The sequence below is a fragment of the Atractosteus spatula genome, chromosome 10 (assembly GCF_055471065.1).
Source record: "Atractosteus spatula isolate fAtrSpa1 chromosome 10, fAtrSpa1.hap1, whole genome shotgun sequence".
In the NCBI taxonomy this organism is placed as follows: Eukaryota; Metazoa; Chordata; class Actinopteri; order Semionotiformes; family Lepisosteidae; genus Atractosteus; species Atractosteus spatula.
The window spans coordinates 22920871-22940882 of NC_142715.1; the positions used below are offsets into that span (position 1 = coordinate 22920871).

The following is a 20012-nucleotide window of genomic DNA, read 5'->3' on the forward strand; positions in this document are numbered from 1 at the left end:
ATCTCTGTGAATGTTGCACAGAAACTTAGCGGATGTGTGTTTCCACACCTTCCTTGTTTGGGCTGATGTTAAAATGCCCACAGGGGTCTGCCTATTGTTCTGGGGTGCAACGAAATCTTCCAGTTTTTGGACGCTGACATCTCGGAGGGGAATATGGCCAATTGGGTGAGATCTTAGAAAACTTTTAACTGTCCCATAAATTGCAGGGCATGTGTCAGAGAGTGGGACATCCAGCTGGGGTCTGACACCCCACACTCTGAACACCTCCCTACCTATCCAGAGCCTGGAAAAATAAGTCCAGGTACGCGCTGCAGGTGCTGTTGCAAAGCCTCTCAGCACAGAGGCCAGGAAAATGCACAGCAGCTTCGTAGCAATATCTGGGACAGACTTCCCCCCTGAGGGTAGCGGCCTGTACATTATTTCCCTTCTGAGTCTTTCCTGCTTCCCACCCCATAGAAATTGAAACATCAATCTCCTCAGCACCGCCGCAACACGGTGTGGGATTGGGAAGGTAGAAGCCAGAAAATTCAAGACAGGCAAGAGCTCAGCTTTGATGACCAGCACCTTCCCTGTCATGGTGAGGTCTCGGTCCTTCCATTGCATCAGTTTTTTGTTTAAGATTGGCAATTTGTTCTGCCAATTTACTGTTCCCATCTCTTCTCCAAAATACACCCCCAGGACCTTAATTCTCTTCTCTTGCAGCCTGAGATCATGTCCTTCTTTTGGTTCCCTCCAGTTCTGATAAAAAATCTCACTCTTAGATTTGTTAATTTTTGCAGAGGAAGCCAAAGAGAAACGATCACAGCACTGCAGAGCTCTGCTAATTGAGGCATTGTCAGAGAGGAGCAGGGTGACGTCATCCATGTATAGAGATGTCTTTACCTCTCCTCCCCCACTTCCAGGCACTGGTATCCCATTAATGGCCTGATCCTGGCGCAAGGCACAGGCTAAGGGCTCCATAGCCAAAACGAATAACAAGGGGGATAATGGGCAGCCCTGCCTCACCCCTGAACAGACTTCAAAGGGGCGTGATCTATTGCCATTAACCATAACTCTGCTGTTGCTACCTGTGTACAGCAGGTTAATCCACTTTCTCATGATGGGGCCAAACTTCATGTGCTCAAGTACCGATGTTAAGTACTGCCGGTTTAGGCGGTCAAAGGCCTTTTCTAGGTCTACACCTAAAATGCACAGAGGGAGGGAGCGATCCTCCGAGTACAGACAGACATCCCTCAACAAGGCCAGGTTGTCGCTCATCAGGCGTCCTGCTATCCCACAAGTCTGTTCTTTCCCTACCAGTGAGGCCACTACATTTTGTAGGCGCAGGAAAAGGGCTTTGGACAGGATCTTAGTGTCCACGCCTAACAGGCTGAGGGGTCTCCAGTTCTTTATGTCATTCTTTGCTCCTTTCTTAAACAATAGAGAGATAGTGCCTTCTCTTAAGGAGTCAGGCAGCAATTCTGTCTTATAGCTTTCCTCGAATAGGAGCAGTAGCGGATCCTGAAGCAGATCCCAAAAGGTGCAATAAAATTCTTTAGGGAGCCCGTCAGCACCCGGAGTTTTCCCCTTCTGTAAGCTCTCCATAGCCTGTCTCAGTTCTTCTACTGTCAAATCCCTCTCTAGTACTTCCCTATCTTCTTCACTCAAAACGTTTTCTAGCTTTGAGGTGAAAAAATGAATTTCTTCATCCTTTACCTCTGTAGAGCTGTACAGTCTTGAGTAGAAGGCCTCGGTGCAGGAGAGGATAGCACTCGGCTCTGTTCTCTCTCGTCCCTCCTCATCAACTACACTTTCCATGACAGACTTGGAGCCTACCACTTTCCTGAAAAAGAAGCGAGTACACTTCTCATTTTCTTCCAAGAACTGCACTCTGCTTCTTAACAGCACTCCTCGACTACTTTCTTCGGCTATGCTCCGGATGTCCTTTTTTAAAAGAGTGATATCCTCGAGCACATCGAAGCCACTGTGCAGCATCGTGTAGAGACGCTGCAGCTGCCTCTGTTTCCTGGCTAGCACTCCTCTCCGTCTGGCAGCAGCCTTCCTTCCCTCAGCCATGAAAAAGGCCTTTGTCCTCACCTTCACCTCCTCCCACCACTCTCCTACTGACCCGTACAGACACTGCAAGGACAGCCACTGTGATAGTTTCTCCTTGTAGCGGGATACTACCCCCTCGTTCTCTAGCAGCTTTGTGTTGAGTTTCCAGAGGCCTGGGCCAAAGACAGTCCCGCCCTGGAGTTCCACTCTACACCCTAAAGCCTGATGATCTGAGAAGAAGACAGGCTGAAGAGTGACCCCAACAACTTTCACTCTCGCTGAGACAAAGCAATAGTCAATTCTGGAGCTGCTATTCCTCCCTGACCATGTATATCCTGCTGTTGTGGGGTATATACATCTATATGTGTCTGAGAGTTTAAAGTCTTGAACTAAGTTTTGCAGGGCCAGTGAGCTGGAATCCAATTTTATCGGAGAGCTAGACTGCCTGTCTGTGTGCTCTAAGATACAATTAAAATCCCCTCCCACTATCACGTCTGTGCTACATAACAATAGGGGAGAGAGTGCCTTGAGTAGCTCCACCCTTCCTCCCACGTCAGTAGGACAATACACATTGATTAGCCGCAGGTTAACGGTCCCCCATTCCACATCCACACACAGCAACCTGCCATCTATGACCCTCTGAATACTTTTCAATTTGAAAGCCCATCCTTTGAAAAGAATGGCCACGCCAGAGGCTCTGTTGTTATTGTCCCCTGACCAAACAGAAAGCCCTTTATCCCACCTATCTTCAAAGCTTTTATACCTCTCTTGATAGGCTAAAGCACACTCCTGCAACATCAACACATCTCCCTCTCTCTGCTGGAGGTAATCAAAGACAGACTGGCATTTAACTCTGTCATTGATACCTCTGGTGTTAAGAGAAATTATGTTTAGAGCCATATTACATAAGAAAGTGGAGCCAGTCTTTACAAAACACATTTCTCTTCTGTCTCACCTGTTACCTTCTTCTTTTTCTTTTTCTTCTTACCAATTTCCTGCCAGCCATCCTCTGAATGAGCCTTCATCAGGGTGGCAGCAGTAAAAGCGTTCACGGAGTCCATTTTAAGGAAGGGGGTAGAGGGAGGGGTGGAGGGGTTCCAGCTGTCCCCATCGCCATGCTCTCCTTCCTCCTCGCTTGGGGAGAAAACAGAGTCATTTTTTCTTTTCCTTACGTCCAGCTCCTGGGAGCACTGAGGGGAAAGGGGTGCAGCCGATGCACCAGTCTCCTCTTCCCCCTCACCCACCAGCTGCTGCAGATCCTCCGTGATGGACTGGATGGAGGAGAGGAGGGCATCTGTAGCACTTGCAGAGTCTGGGAAAAGCAGCTCCGCTGAATCCTGGGTATCCTCGCTGGACCCGCTCCACCGGGGGGCCCCACACTGGCCCTCGTTCTGAGGAGCAGGAGTGGGGGAGGGGTCCTCGCTGTTCTCGGGGGTTTTCAAACCCTCGTGCTTGTCTGGTGCAGTCTGCGGTTGTGGGGGGGTAGTGGATCTCTCTTCCACTGGCCCCGGAGCCACAGCAGGACTGATCCTGGCTGGAGGCTGAGAGTCTTTGTCCAACAAGGGTTCTTTGTTTGACTTGTTGTTTGCTTTGGCTTTTCGGGCCGGTTTGGCTGAAACAAGCACTGCCTCATCCTTTCTCATTTTGAGTTTATTGGCGTAGGCGTGAGGGCAGTTCTTAAAAACGTGTCCTTCCGAGCCACATAAATTGCACTTTGGCAGCATTGAACAGTCAGAGGCTAAATGTCCCTGTTTGCCACAGGTCTTGCAGCATTTCACAGTGCAGGACGATGCCAGGTGTCCCACAGCACCACAGCGCCGACACACCTTTGGTTGTCCCACATAAAAAACATAGCCATTGCAGGCGCCCAGCCGGATTGTAGAGGGCAGGTGCCTTAAGCCTCCATTTACATTGTCCGGTAGCAAGCGAACCTCGAATTTCCTTGCTCCTGTTTTTATACCGTCAACATCTCTAACCTCAGTTCCATGGTGGACGGTGCAGTACTGGTTAAGCCAGGTGTGAATGTCTTCCGTCTTTGCCAGTTCCGAGAACATAACAACATGCACGGTTTTCCTCTCTCTCTGTGTCAAAGGCTGCAAGTTGATCTTCTCAAGAGCAGGAACTTTCCCTCTTTTTGCCTCAAACACATCCACACATTGTTCAAACAGAGGATAGGTAGCAAATACAACCTCAAATGCTTTCTGACCTGGGAGAGCGAAGATGAAATCCAAGTGCCGAGGTTCAAAGCCAAGTTCCTTCTGCAACACTTTTCTGCTGAACTGCATACGATCCATGAAGAGGTCATCCAAAAGCTCAAAACGCACAGCATTCTTGCGGGATCCAAAAGTTGCCATTTCGTGAACTGCAAAACAAACACTACTTCCACAAAACAAGAAAAACAATCCAACAACTCCACCTACAGGCTGATCAAGGTATCTCCCCTGCCAGGTAAGTATGAGCTGTACAAGCCCCTGCAAGCGGCCCGCACCCACAGCACAAAGCGCGCAGCGTAGGCCAGCTCCTCGCCCCGCACACCACCGCCTCCTGCTGGGCCCACTCTTTCGCACACTCACACGCCACACTAACACTCAAAAGGGTGGGCAAAACGAGAAAACGAGCGCGCCGTTTCCTACACATCTGCAGTCGCCAATGTGCATTCGCAGCATGTACCGGGACGCAATTCGGCCTCATTTGCATAAAACCAGACCAGTAGATTGCTACGCAAGCTCGCGTCGTGCACCTGTCACACACCGAACAAACACCGGAGCCTTTTCAGCAATTTCCAAAAAACGGGCCTGCTCGCCTGCCCACAAGGTTTGTCTCTTACCTGCTCTCCAGAGCCTGCTGCCTTCTGTGCTGTTCTCTCGGCACCGCTGCAGTGCACACAACTCCTGCAGCGCGGGGAGAAAGTTTCCACACTCCGCCGCAGGGAAGGCTCGCTCCTTGCGCACACGTTCTTTCAATGCCAGTTCAACAAGTGCTCCGCATTAGCAGCGTCGGGGCTCCGGCGTGTCGCACCTCACCTCACCTCGCACAGCCCCCTCCTTGAATGTCTGGCGCTGGGCATGCCCCGCCCTCCTCCACCTTATCTTATCGCGTGTGACCACCGACAATGGCCACAATGCCGGGGAATGGCACCTGTAAAGTGTTAACTGGGGCACAGTAACAGCCCGTCTCGTCTCGGGGGCCGGCTTCAAAGACAATACAGCAAACACAGCGGGGCGGGGGAAGTAGACGACACGACACATGCAGGTACATTCAGCTCCGGCGGGAACGAGTCATTTGTTGGCCTTTTCAAGTGCTGGGAGCCGAGTAATCCTTCGCTTGTATCGTTTCTCCCCGGTGACTTAATCTCACCCTGCGAATCTCGACTGGGCTCACCCACGGCAGCCCAGCAGGTGTGAGCCTAGCCGGCACCCGGATGGGAGATTCCCCCCGGAAAAGCTCAGGTTGCTGCTGCTCCTGCAAGACGTGTGACTGGGACCAGTAGGGAGCGCTCACCCTGCGGTCTGTGTGGCTTTCTTATGCCCCAGCATCCTGATGGCGACACTCTGCTGCACAAACAGGCGCCGTCCTTCGGGGGAGGCGTAAAACCGAGGTCCCGACCCTCCTTGGCCATTAAGAAATCCCAGGGCGTCTCTCAAAATGAGACGCCGCGAGTGTCACTCTGGTGTTAGTGTTCCCCTCTACCAATCAGTCGGGGTCTCCTCCTAATCCCCGTCTCATATGTAACAATCAATGACGAGGCCCCCCTGTCCCGCGATATTGCACTTGTCTCCTGGCCGCTGGCTGGCGCCGTGAGATTTAGCACTCGCGCAAGAGATCGGGGGCAGAGCGCGAACGCGGTCTCCCGCCCCCCACAAAGTGTGCGCTCCAGGTTCCCTCTCAGGGCTCTGCAACACAGCGGAAAGGCAGCGAGAAGGAGCCTCTTGCTCTGACGCCGCAAGGCCACAAGAGGGCGGAGGCGCCGCGCGCCCGGCCGACGTGTTGGACTGGTGCGCTTTATGTGCTGAAATAAACACGCGACAGCCCAGAAATGTTTTGAGTGCTGTGCATTGGAGGTTTTTGTCTTGTGAAGACTTGCCTTGTGCTCCTCCGAGCAGTTTGTTTGTTCTCCTCCAGTGCGGGACAAGTCAACACAAGGGAGCACACTCGCCAACATCCAGGTACACAATGCGATTTGGAAAGAAGCTCCTTTCCAAAGAGCTGCACACGAACAATCCTTCAGTCCCGCTCGGGGGGCGCGGAGCCCCAGCCACACACAGCTTCAAGTAGCGAGTCAGGCGCCATGGCTTTTGCTTGCGGCCACACCACCCTGAATGTTCCCGATCTCATCTGATCTTGGAAGCTAAGCAGGGTTGGGCCTGGTTAGTATTTGGATGGGAGACTGCCTGGGAATACCAGGTGCTGCAAGCTTTTGCTCTCTCGGCCAGCAGGGGTCGCCGTTGGTACCGTAGGTTTTGGGAGGAAAACCTGGAGGATGGAAAGGTGATCTATAGCCTCATCTCTAGAGATGTTTTGTTGCTATGGCATGTGTGTGACCCATATAAAAAAACCCATTTGTAAAACAAATATCGAAGCTGCCTCTAAATCTGCAAATGAAGATGAGTCGATAAACCAGTTGTTTTTCGTATGACTATACATATATTCATTTATTACTGATTTCATTCATTGAGCACGGATACAATAGAGGTACAGCCATTCACTGTTTGACATGTCTGCACTGGTACAGAACCTAGCAATCAGAAAACGGGTGAAACTGTCTTGAGAATTAGCATACAGTACCGAGGCTCCCATGACCAAATAAAGGCTAACCTCGATAATCAGGCTAAATAATGCAGACTACAGCAAAATGACTGACTTTGAAAAGGGAATGAATGTCCGGAAGGAGTAGCGTAACCAGCTTGAAATGCTTCTCCGGACCTCTAACTAAAAGAAACCGGGAACCAGCAGTGGCATCGACTCCTTTCGAACTGGGATCCTATCGCAGCTCGTGGTGTCATAACTCTTCCGTATCTGTTATTGGACCAAGCACATCAGGGGAGAGCGCGAACGCAGTCCCCCACTACCAGAAATTATGCAGTCGAGATTCCCACATTTGGGGAATTCGCAGGGGTCAGCACAGCCGGAGTGCAATGGCCGAGCCTCGCTCTGGGTGAACCGATTCGATTTTTAAGAACTTTATTTTCTTTTCACAAAAAAGTACAGGACATCACAATTTAGAAAGCTTTACATTAATATACATATTTAAAACAGTATAAATGATCACATCTCATTACATTTTGACACGGTACCAGTTACATAGCAACAATTTCTTTTTTTCTGGTGCAAATCACATTCTTTACTTAAACATGATAATGTTTTTCACAGTTTCTTGAGATATTGACCTATGCTCTCTATTTCCCACAGATTTTCTGCTTCCTCCCTCCCTTCTCTCCACAGATCTCTGAGGTAATAGTTCTCTAGGGTGATGAACAGGGCCAGGCTACCTGCTGCCTTGACTGGGACCTCGATGCCTTTGAACAGCCCCATGTTCCTCACTCTCCACAGGGCGTCTTTCCCACTGTTCACCACGGCCCAGATCCTGTCAAACTTCCTCCTGACGTGTTTGACAGGAGAGATGCCGTATATGACGAAAGCAGCGGTCAGGGTAAATTGGGGCGAGAGAGCTTGCAACCAATCTTCAAACTGTGCCCAGAAGGCCTTAGCAAAAAAGCAGGACCACAGGAGATGGGTCACAGTCTCCTCCTCGCCGCAGCCCACCCTAACGCAGCGTGGGCTGGGGGTGAGGCCCCTACGGTACAAGAAAGTTCGAACCGGTAAGCACTGTTGGACGACACTCCAGGCTAAATATCTGTGAATGTTGCACAGAAACTTAGAGGATGTGTGTTTCCACACCTTCCTTGTTTGGGCTGATGTTAAAATGCCCACAGGGGTCTGCCTATTGTTCTGGGGTGCAACGAAATCTTCCAGTTTTTAGACGCTGACATCTCGGAGGGGAATATGGCCAATTGGGTGAGATCTTAGAAAACTTTTAACTGTCCCATAAATTGCAGGGCATGTGTCAGAGAGTGGGACATCCAGCTTGGGTCTGACACCCCACACTCTGAACACCTCCCTACCTATCCAGAGCCTGGAAAAATAAGTCCAGGTACGCGCTGCAGGTGCTGTTGCAAAGCCTCTCAGCACAGAGGCCAGGAAAATGCACAGCAGCTTCGTAGCAATATCTGGGACAGACTTCCCCCCTGAGGGTAGCGGCCTGTACATTATTTCCCTTCTGAGTCTTTCCTGCTTCCCACCCCATAGAAATTGAAACATCAATCTCCTCAGCACCGCCGCAACATGGTGTGGGATTGGGAAGGTAGAAGCCAGAAAATTCAAGACAGGCAAGAGCTCAGCTTTGATGACCAGCACCTTCCCTGTCATGGTGAGGTCTCGGTCCTTCCATTGCATCAGTTTTTTGTTTAAGATTGGCAATTTGTTCTGCCAATTTTCTGTTCCCATCTCTTCTCCAAAATACACCCCCAGGACCTTGATTCTCTTCTCTTGCAGCCTGAGATCATGTCCTTCTTTTGGCTCCCTCCAGTTCTGATAAAAAATCTCACTCTTAGATTGTTAATTTCTGCAGAGGAAGCCAAAGAGAAACGATCACAGCACTGCAGAGCTCTGCTAATTGAAGCATTGTCAGAGAGGAGCAGGGTGACGTCATCCATGTATAGAGATGTCTTTACCTCTCCTCCCCCACTTCCAGGCACTGGTATCCCATTAATGGCCTGATCCTGGCGCAAGGCACAGGCTAAGGACTCCATAGCCAAAACGAATAACAAGGGGGATAATGGGCAGCCCTGCCTTACCCCTGAACAGACTTCAAAGGGGCGTGATCTATTGCCATTAACCATTACTCTGCTGTTGCTACCTGTGTACAGCAGGTTAATCCACTTTCTCATGATGGGGCCAAACTTCATGTGCTCAAGTATCGATGTTAAGTACTGCCGGTTTAGGCGGTCAAAGGCCTTTTCTAGGTCTACACCTAAAATGCACAGAGGGAGGGAGCGATCCTCCGAGTACAGACAGACATCCCTCAACAAGGCCAGGTTGTCGCTCATCAGGCGTCCTGCTATCCCACAAGTCTGTTCTTTCCCTACCAGTGAGGCCACTACATTTTGTAGGTGCAGGAAAAGGGCTTTGGACAGGATCTTAGTGTCCACGCCTAACAGGCTGAGGGGTCTCCAGTTCTTTATGTCATTCTTTGCTCCTTTCTTAAACAAGAGAGAGATAGTGCCTTCTCTTAAGGAGTCAGGCAGCAATTCTGTCTTATAGCTTTCCTCGAATAGGAGCAGTAGCGGATCCTGAAGCAGATCCCAAAAGGTGCAATAAAATTCTTTAGGGAGCCCGTCAGCACCCGGAGTTTTCCCCTTCTGTAAGCTCTCCATAGCCTGTCTCAGCTCTTCTACTGTCAAATCCCTCTCTAGTACTTCCCTGTCTTCTTCACTCAAAACGTTTTCTAGCTTTGAGGTGAAAAAATGAATTTCTTCATCCTTTACCTCTGTAGAGCTGTACAGTCTTGAGTAGAAGGCCTCGGTGCAGGAGAGGATAGCACTCGGCTCTGTTCTCTCTCGTCCCTCCTCATCAACTACACTTTCCATGACAGACTTGGAGCCTACCACTTTCCTGAAAAAGAAGCGAGTACACTTCTCATTTTCTTCTAAGAACTGCACTCTGCTTCTTAACAGCACTCCTCGACTACTTTCTTCGGCTATGCTCCGGATGTCCTTTTTTAAAAGGGTGATATCCTCGAGCACATCGAGGCCACTGTGCAGCATCGTGTAGAGACGCTGCAGCTGCCTCTGTTTCCTGGCTAGCACTCCTCTCCGTCTGGCAGCAGCCTTCCTTCCCTCAGCCATGAAAAAGGCCTTTGTCCTCACCTTCACCTCCTCCCACCACTCTCCTACTGACCCGTACAGACACTGCAAGGACAGCCACTGTGATAGTTTCTCCTTGTAGCGGGATACTACCCCCTCGTTCTCTAGCAGCTTTGTGTTGAGTTTCCAGAGGCCTGGGCCAAAGACAGTCCCGCCCTGGAGTTCCACTCTACACCCTAAAGCCTGATGATCTGAGAAGAAGACAAGCTGAAGAGTGACCCCAACAACTTTCACTCTCGCTGAGACAAAGCAATAGTCAATTCTGGAGCTGCTATTCCTCCCTGACCATGTATATCCTGCTGTTGTGGGATATATACATCTATATGTGTCTGAGAGTTTAAAGTCTTGAACTAAGTTTTGCAGGGCCAGTGAGCTGGAATCCAATTTTATCGGAGAGCTAGACTGCCTGTCTGTGTGCTCTAAGATACAATTAAAATCCCCTCCCACTATCACTTCTGTGCTACATAACAATAGGGGAGAGAGTGCCTTGAGTAGCTCCACCCTTCCTCCCACGTCAGTAGGACAATACACATTGATTAGCCGCAGGTTAACGGTCCCCCATTCCACATCCACACACAGCAACCTGCCATCTATGACCCTCTGAATACTTTTCAATTTGAAAGCCCATCCTTTGAAAAGAATGGCCACGCCAGAGGCTCTGTTGTTATTGTCCCCTGACCAAACAGAAGGCCCTTTATCCCACCTATCTTCGAAGCTTTTATACCTCTCTTGATAGGCTAAAGCACACTCCTGCAACATCAACACATCTCCCTCTCTCTGCTGGAGGTAATCAAAGACAGACTGACATTTAACTCTGTCATTGATACCTCTGGTGTTAAGAGAAATTATGTTTAGAGCCATATTACATAAGAAAGTGGAACCAGTCTTTACAAAACACATTTCTCTTCTGTCTCACCTGTTACCTTCTTCTTTTTCTTTTTCTTCTTACCAATTTCCTGCCAGCCATCCTCTGAATGAGCCTTCATCAGGGTGGCAGCAGTAAAAGCGTTCACGGAGTCCCTTTCAAGGAAGGGGGTAGAGGGAGGGGTGGAGGGGTTCCAGCTGTCCCCATCGCCATGCTCTCCTTCCTCCTCGCTCGGGGAGAAAACAGAGTCATTTTTCCTTTTCCTCACGTCCAGCTCCTGGGAGCACTGAGGGGAAAGGGGTGCAGCAGATGCACCAGTCTCCTCTTCCCCCTCACCCACCAGCTGCTGCAGATCCTCCGTGATGGACTGGATGGAGGAGAGGAGGGCGTCTGTAGCACTTGCAGAGTCTGGGAAAAGCAGCTCCGCTGAATCCTGGGTATCCTCGCTGGACCCGCTCCACCGGGGGGCCCCACACTGGCCCTCGTTCTGAGGAGCAGGAGTGGGGGAGGGGTCCTCGCTGTTCTCGGGGGTTTTCAAACCCTCGTGCTTGTCTGGTGCAGTCTGCGGTTGTGGGGGCGTAGTGGATCTCTCTTCCACCGGCCCCGGAGCCACAGCAGGACTGATCCTGGCTGGAGGCTGAGAGTCTTTGTCCAACAAGGGTTCTTTGTTTGACTTGTTGTTTGCTTTGGCTTTTCGGGCCGGTTTGGCTGAAACAAGCACTGCCTCATCCTTTCTCATTTTGAGTTTATTGGCGTAGGCGTGAGGGCAGTTCTTAAAAACGTGTCCTTCCGAGCCACATAAATTGCACTTTGGCAGCATTGAACAGTCAGAGGCTAAATGTCCCTGTTTGCCACAGGTCTTGCAGCATTTCACAGTGCAGGACGATGCCAGGTGTCCCACAGCACCACAGCGCCGACACACCTTTGGTTGTCCCACATAAAAAACATAGCCATTGCAGGCGCCCAGCCGGATTGTAGAGGGCAGGTGCCTTAAGCCTCCATTTACATTGTCCGGTAGCAAGCGAACCTCGAATTTCCTTGCTCCTGTTTTTATACCGTCAACATCTCTAACCTCAGTTCCATGGTGGACGGTGCAGTACTGGTTAAGCCAGGTGTGAATGTCCTCCGTCTTTGCCAGTTCCGAGAACTTAACAACATGCACAGTTTTCCTCTCTCTCTGTGTCAAAGGCTGCAAGTTGATCTTCTCAAGAGCAGGAACTTTCCCTCTTTTTGCCTCAAACACATCCACACATTGTTCAAACAGAGGATAGGTAGCAAATACAACCTCAAATGCTTTCTGACCTGGGAGAGCGAAGATGAAATCCAAGTGCCGAGGTTCAAAGCCAAGTTCCTTCTGCAACACTTTTCTGCTGAACTGCATACGATCCATGAAGAGATCATCCAAAAGCTCAAAACGCACAGCATTCTTGCGGGATCCAAAAGTTGCCATTTCGTAAACTGCAAAACAAACACTGCTTCCACAAAACAAGAAAACAATCCAACAACTCCACCTACAAGCTGATCAAGGTATCATCCCTTCCAGGTAAGTATGAGCTGTACAAGCCCCTGCAAGCGGCCCGCACCCACAGCACAAAGCGCGCAGCCTAGGCCAGCTCCTCGCCCCGCACACCACCGCCTCCTGCTGGGCCCACTCTTTCGCACACTTACACGCCACACTAACACTCAAAAGGGTGGGCAAAACCAGAAAACGAGCGCGCCTTTTCCTACACATCTGCAGTCGCCAATGCGCATTCGCAGCATGTCCCGGGACGCAATTCGGCCTCATTTGCATAACACCAGCCCGGTAGATCGCTACGCAAGCTCGCGTCGTGCGCCTGCCACACACCGAACAAACACCGGAGCCTATTCGGCAATTTCCAAAAAACGGGCCTGCTCGCCTGCCCACAAGGTTTGTCTCTTACCCGCTCTCCAGAGCCTGCTGCCTTCTGTGCTGTTCTCTCGGCACCGCTGCAGCGCACACAACTCCTGCAGCGCGGGGAGAAAGTTTCCACGCTCCGCCGCAGGGAAGGCTCGCTCCGTGCGCACACGTCCTTTCAATGCCAGTTCAACAAGTGCTCCGCATTAGCAGCGTCGGGGCTCCGGCGTGTCGCACCTCACCTCACCTCGCACAGCCCCCTCCTTAAATGTCTGGCGCTGGGCATGCCCCGCCCTCCTCCACCTTATCTTATCGCGTGTGACCACCGACAATGGCCACAATGCCGGGGAATGGCACCTGTAAAGTGTTAATTGGGGCACAGGAACAGCCCGTCTCGTCTCGGGGGCCGGCTTCAAAGACAATACAGCAAACACAGCGGGGCGGGGGAAGTAGACGACACGACACATGCAGGTACATTCAGCTCCGGCGGGAACGAGTCATTTGTCGGCCTTTTCAAGTGCTGGGAGCCGAGTAATCCTTCGCTTGTATCGTTTCTCCCCGGTGACTAGATCTCACCCTGCGACTCTCGACTGGGCTCACCCACGGCAGCCCAGCACGTGTGAGCCTAGCCGGCACCCGGATGGGAGATTCCCCCCGGAAAAGCTCAGGTTGCTGCTGCTCCTGCAAGACGTGTGACTGGGACCAGTAGGGAGCGCTCACCCTGCGGTCTGTGTGGCTTTCTTATGCCCCAGCATCCTGATGGCGACACTCTGCTGCACAAAGAGGAGCCGTCCTTCGGGGGAGGCGTAAAACCGAGGTCCCGACCCTCCTTGGCCGTTAAGAAATCCCAGGGCGTCTCTCAAAATGAGACGCCGCGGGTGTCACTCTGGTGTTAGTGTTCCCCTTTACCAATCAGTCGGGGTCTCCTCCTAATCCCCGTCTCATATGTAACAATCAATGACGAGGCCCCCCTCTCCCGCTATATTGCACTTGTCTCCTGGCCGCTGGCTGGCGCCATGAGATTTAGCACTCGCGCAAGAGATCAGGGGCAGAGCGCGAACGCGGTCTCCCGCCCCCACAAAGTGTGCGCTCCAGGTTCCCTCTCAGGGCTCTGCAACACAGCGGAAAGGCAGCGAGAAGGAGTCTCTTGCTCTGACGCCGCAAGGCCACAAGAGGGCGGAGGTGCCGCTTGCCCGGCCGACGTGTTTGACTGGTGCGCTTTATTTGCTGAAATAAACACGCGACAGCCCAGAAATGTTTTGAGTGCTGTGCATTGGAGGTTTTTGTCTTGTGAAGACTTGCCTTGTGCTCCTCCGAGCAGTTTGTTTGTTCTCCTCCAGTGCGGGACAAGTCAACACAAGGGAGCACATTCGCCAACATCCAGGTACACAATGCGATTTGGAAAGAAGCTCCTTTCCAAAGAGCTGCACATGAACGATCCTTCAGTCCCGCTCGGGGGGCGCGGAGCCCCAGTTACACACAGCTTCAAGTAGCGAGTCAGGCGCCATGGCTTTCGCTTGCGGCCACACCACCCTGAATGTTCCCGATCTCGTCTGATCTTGGAAGCTAAGCACGGTTGGGCCTGGTTAGTACTTGGATGGGAGACTGCCTGGGAATACCAGGTGCTGCAAGCTTTTGCTCTCTCGGCCAGCAGGGGTCGCCGTTGGTACCGTAGGTTTTGGGAGGAAAACCTGGAGGATGGAAAGGTGATCTATAGCCTCATCTCTAGAGATGTTTTGTTGCTATGGCATGTGTGTGACCCATTTAAAAAAAAAACCCATTTGTAAAACGAATATCGAAGCTGCCTCTCAATCTGCAAATGAAGATGAGTCGATAAACCACTTGTTTTTCGTATAACTATACATATATTCATTTATTACTGATTTCATTCATTGAGCACGGATACAATAGAGCTACAGCCATTCACTGTTTGACATGTCTGCATTGGTACAGAACCTAGCAATCAGAAAACGGGTGAAACTGTCTTGAGAATTAGCATACAGTACCGAGGCTCCCATGACCAAATAAAGGCTAACCTCGATAATCAGCCTAAATAATGCAGACTACAGCAAAATGACTGACTTTGAAAAGGGAATGAATGTCCGGAAGGAGTAGCGTAACCAGCTTGAAATGCTTCTCCGGACCTCTAACTAAAAGAAACCGGGAACCAGCAGTGGCATCGACTCCTTTCGAACTGGGATCCGATCGCAGCTCGTGGTGTCATAACTCTTCCGTATCTGATATTGGACCAAGCACATCAGGGGAGAGCGCGAACGCAGTCCCCCACTACCAGAAATTATGCAGTCGAGATTCCCACATTTGGGGAATTCGCAGGGGTCAGCACAGCCGGAGTGCAATGGCCGAGCCTCGCTCTGGGTGAACCGATTCGATTTTTAAGAACTTTATTTTCTTTTCACAAAAAAGTACAGGACATCACAATTTAGAAAGCTTTACATTAATATACATACTTAAAACAGTATATATGATCACATCTCATTACATTTGGACACGGTACCAGTTACATAGCAACAATTTCTTTTTTTCTGGTGCAAATCACATTCTTTACTTAAACATGATAATGTTTTTCACAGTTTCTTGAGATATTGACCTATGCTCTCTATTTCCCACAGATTTTCTGCTTCCTCCCTCCCTTCTCTCCACAGATCTCTGAGGTAATAGTTCTCTCGGGTGATGAACAGGGCCAGGCTACCTGCTGCCTTGACTGGGACCTCGATGCCTTTGAACAGCCCCATGTTCCTCGCTCTCCACAGGGCGTCTTTCCCACTGTTCACCACGGCCCAGATCCTGTCAAACACGTCAGGAGGAAGTTTGACAGGAGAGATGCCGTATATGACGAAAGCAGCGGTCAGGGTAAATTGGGGCGAGAGAGCTTGCAACCAATCTTCAAACTGTGCCCAGAAGGCCTTAGCAAAAAAGCAGGACCACAGGAGATGGGTCACAGTCTCCTCCTCGCCGCAGCCCACCCTAACGCAGCGAGGGCTGGGGGTGAGGCCCCTACGGTACAAGAAAGTTCGTACCGGTAAGCACTGGTGGACGACACTCCAGGCTAAATCTCTGTGAATGTTGCACAGAAACTTAGCGGATGTGTGTTTCCACACCTTCCTTGTTTGGGCTGATGTTAAAATGCCCACAGGGGTCTGCCTATTGTTCTGGGGTGCAACGAAATCTTCCAGTTTTTGGACGCTGACATCTCGGAGGGGAATATGGCCAATTGGGTGAGATCTTAGAAAACTTTTAACTGTCCCATAAATTGCAGGGCATGTGTCAGAGAGTGGGACATCCAGCTTGGGTCTGACACCCCACACTCTGAACACCTCCCTACCTATCCAGAGCCTGGAAAAATAAGTCCAGGTACGCGCTGCAGGTGCTGTTGCAAAGCCTCTCAGCACAGAGGCCAGGAAAATGCACAGCAGCTTCGTAGCAATATCTGGGACAGACTTCCCCCCTGAGGGTAGCGGCCTGTACATTATTTCCCTTCTGAGTCTTTCCTGCTTCCCACCCCATAGAAATTGAAACATCAATCTCCTCAGCACCGCCGCAACACGGTGTGGGATTGGGAAGGTAGAAGCCAGAAAATTCAAGACAGGCAAGAGCTCAGCTTTGATGACCAGCACCTTCCCTGTCATGGTGAGGTCTCGGTCCTTCCATTGCATCAGTTTTTTGTTTAAGATTGGCAATTTGTTCTGCCAATTTTCTGTTCCCATCTCTTCTCCAAAATACACCCCCAGGACCTTGATTCTCTTCTCTTGCAGCCTGAGATCATGTCCTTCTTTTGGCTCCCTCCAGTTCTGATAAAAAATCTCACTCTTAGATTTGTTAATTTTTGCAGAGGAAGCCAAAGAGAAACGATCACAGCACTGCAGAGCTCTGCTAATTGAGGCATTGTCAGAGAGGAGCAGGGTGACGTCATCCATGTATAGAGATGTCTTTACCTCTCCTCCCCCACTTCCAGGCACTGGTATCCCATTAATGGCCTGATCCTGGCGCAAGGCACAGGCTAAGGACTCCATAGCCAAAACGAATAACAAGGGGGATAATGGGCAGCCCTGCCTCACCCCTGAACAGACTTCAAAGGGGCGTGATCTATTGCCATTAACCATTACTCTGCTGTTGCTACCTGTGTACAGCAGGTTAATCCACTTTCTCATGATGGGGCCAAACTTCATGTGCTCAAGTATCGATGTTAAGTACTGCCGGTTTAGGCGGTCAAAGGCCTTTTCTAGGTCTACACCTAAAATGCACAGAGGGAGGGAGCGATCCTCCGAGTACAGACAGACATCCCTCAACAAGGCCAGGTTGTCGCTCATCAGGCGTCCTGCTATCCCACAAGTCTGTTCTTTCCCTACCAGTGAGGCCACTACATTTTGTAGGCGCAGGAAAAGGGCTTTGGACAGGATCTTAGTGTCCACGCCTAACAGGCTGAGGGGTCTCCAGTTCTTTATGTCATTCTTTGCTCCTTTCTTAAACAAGAGAGAGATAGTGCCTTCTCTTAAGGAGTCAGGCAGCAATTCTGTCTTATAGCTTTCCTCGAATAGGAGCAGTAGCGGATCCTGAAGCAGATCCCAAAAGGTGCAATAAAATTCTTTAGGGAGCCCGTCAGCACCCGGAGTTTTCCCCTTCTGTAAGCTCTCCATAGCCTGTCTCAGCTCTTCTACTGTCAAATCCCTCTCTAGTACTTCCCTGTCTTCTTCACTCAAAACGTTTTCTAGCTTTGAGGTGAAAAAATGAATTTCTTCATCCTTTACCTCTGTAGAGCTGTACAGTCTTGAGTAGAAGGCCTCGGTGCAGGAGAGGATAGCACTCGGCTCTGTTCTCTCTCGTCCCTCCTCATCAACTACACTTTCCATGACAGACTTGGAGCCTACCACTTTCCTGAAAAAGAAGCGAGTACACTTCTCATTTTCTTCTAAGAACTGCACTCTGCTTCTTAACAGCACTCCTCGACTACTTTCTTCGGCTATGCTCCGGATGTCCTTTTTTAAAAGGGTGATATCCTCGAGCACATCGAGGCCACTGTGCAGCATCGTGTAGAGACGCTGCAGCTGCCTCTGTTTCCTGGCTAGCACTCCTCTCCGTCTGGCAGCAGCCTTCCTTCCCTCAGCCATGAAAAAGGCCTTTGTCCTCACCTTCACCTCCTCCCACCACTCTCCTACTGACCCGTACAGACACTGCAAGGACAGCCACTGTGATAGTTTCTCCTTGTAGCGGGATACTACCCCCTCGTTCTCTAGCAGCTTTGTGTTGAGTTTCCAGAGGCCTGGGCCAAAGACAGTCCCGCCCTGGAGTTCCACTCTACACCCTAAAGCCTGATGATCTGAGAAGAAGACAAGCTGAAGAGTGACCCCAACAACTTTCACTCTCGCTGAGACAAAGCAATAGTCAATTCTGGAGCTGCTATTCCTCCCTGACCATGTATATCCTGCTGTTGTGGGATATATACATCTATATGTGTCTGAGAGTTTAAAGTCTTGAACTAAGTTTTGCAGGGCCAGTGAGCTGGAATCCAATTTTATCGGAGAGCTAGACTGCCTGTCTGTGTGCTCTAAGATACAATTAAAATCCCCTCCCACTATCACGTCTGTGCTACATAACAATAGGGGAGAGAGTGCCTTGAGTAGCTCCACCCTTCCTCCCACGTCAGTAGGACAATACACATTGATTAGCCGCAGGTTAACGGTCCCCCATTCCACATCCACACACAGCAACCTGCCATCTATGACCCTCTGAATACTTTTCAATTTGAAAGCCCATCCTTTGAAAAGAATGGCCACGCCAGAGGCTCTGTTGTTATTGTCCCCTGACCAAACAGAAGGCCCTTTATCCCACCTATCTTCGAAGCTTTTATACCTCTCTTGATAGGCTAAAGCACACTCCTGCAACATCAACACATCTCCCTCTCTCTGCTGGAGGTAATCAAAGACAGACTGACATTTAACTCTGTCATTGATACCTCTGGTGTTAAGAGAAATTATGTTTAGAGCCATATTACATAAGAAAGTGGAACCAGTCTTTACAAAACACATTTCTCTTCTGTCTCACCTGTTACCTTCTTCTTTTTCTTTTTCTTCTTACCAATTTCCTGCCAGCCATCCTCTGAATGAGCCTTCATCAGGGTGGCAGCAGTAAAAGCGTTCACGGAGTCCCTTTCAAGGAAGGGGGTAGAGGGAGGGGTGGAGGGGTTCCAGCTGTCCCCATCGCCATGCTCTCCTTCCTCCTCGCTCGGGGAGAAAACAGAGTCATTTTTCCTTTTCCTCACGTCCAGCTCCTGGGAGCACTGAGGGGAAAGGGGTGCAGCAGATGCACCAGTCTCCTCTTCCCCCTCACCCACCAGCTGCTGCAGATCCTCCGTGATGGACTGGATGGAGGAGAGGAGGGCGTCTGTAGCACTTGCAGAGTCTGGGAAAAGCAGCTCCGCTGAATCCTGGGTATCCTCGCTGGACCCGCTCCACCGGGGGGCCCCACACTGGCCCTCGTTCTGAGGAGCAGGAGTGGGGGAGGGGTCCTCGCTGTTCTCGGGGGTTTTCAAACCCTCGTGCTTGTCTGGTGCAGTCTGCGGTTGTGGGGGCGTAGTGGATCTTTCTTCCACCGGCCCCGGAGCCACAGCAGGACTGATCCTGGCTGGAGGCTGAGAGTCTTTGTCCAACAAGGGTTCTTTGTTTGACTTGTTGTTTGCTTTGGCTTTTCGGGCCGGTTTGGCTGAAACAAGCACTGCCTCATCCTTTCTCATTTTGAGTTTATTGGCGTAGGCGTGAGGGCAGTTCTTAAAAACGTGTCCTTCCGAGCCACATAAATTGCACTTTGGCAGCATTGAACAGTCAGAGGCTAAATGTCCCTGTTTGCCACAGGTCTTGCAGCATTTCACAGTGCAGGACGATGCCAGGTGTCCCACAGCACCACAGCGCCGACACACCTTTGGTTGTCCCACATAAAAAACATAGCCATTGCAGGCGCCCAGCCGGATTGTAGAGGGCAGGTGCCTTAAGCCTCCATTTACATTGTCCGGTAGCAAGCGAACCTCGAATTTCCTTGCTCCTGTTTTTATACCGTCAACATCTCTAACCTCAGTTCCATGGTGGACGGTGCAGTACTGGTTAAGCCAGGTGTGAATGTCCTCCGTCTTTGCCAGTTCCGAGAACTTAACAACATGCACAGTTTTCCTCTCTCTCTGTGTCAAAGGCTGCAAGTTGATCTTCTCAAGAGCAGGAACTTTCCCTCTTTTTGCCTCAAACACATCCACACATTGTTCAAACAGAGGATAGGTAGCAAATACAACCTCAAATGCTTTCTGACCTGG

At 50.6% G+C, this 20012-nt stretch overlaps 4 non-coding genes across 4 annotated transcripts; 2 read left to right on the plus strand and 2 right to left on the minus strand.

The window, feature by feature from the left end:
• The first annotated feature begins 6331 nt into the window (after nt 1-6331).
• Nucleotides 6332-6450, plus strand: LOC148825981 (5S ribosomal RNA). The gene has a single exon (XR_016093054.1). It is a non-coding gene; the product is annotated as a 5S ribosomal RNA (ribosomal RNA).
• Nucleotides 6451-7071: 621 nt separating this feature from the next.
• On the minus strand, nt 7072-7240 carry LOC148825982 (U1 spliceosomal RNA). Its single transcript, XR_016092636.1, has one exon. It is a non-coding gene; the product is annotated as a U1 spliceosomal RNA (small nuclear RNA).
• A 6972-nt stretch (nt 7241-14212) lies between these two features.
• LOC148825983 (5S ribosomal RNA) lies at nt 14213-14331 on the plus strand. Its single transcript, XR_016093331.1, has one exon. It is a non-coding gene; the product is annotated as a 5S ribosomal RNA (ribosomal RNA).
• A 624-nt stretch (nt 14332-14955) lies between these two features.
• LOC148825984 (U1 spliceosomal RNA) lies at nt 14956-15124 on the minus strand. Its single transcript, XR_016092649.1, has one exon. It is a non-coding gene; the product is annotated as a U1 spliceosomal RNA (small nuclear RNA).
• Nucleotides 15125-20012: the final 4888 nt, after the last annotated feature.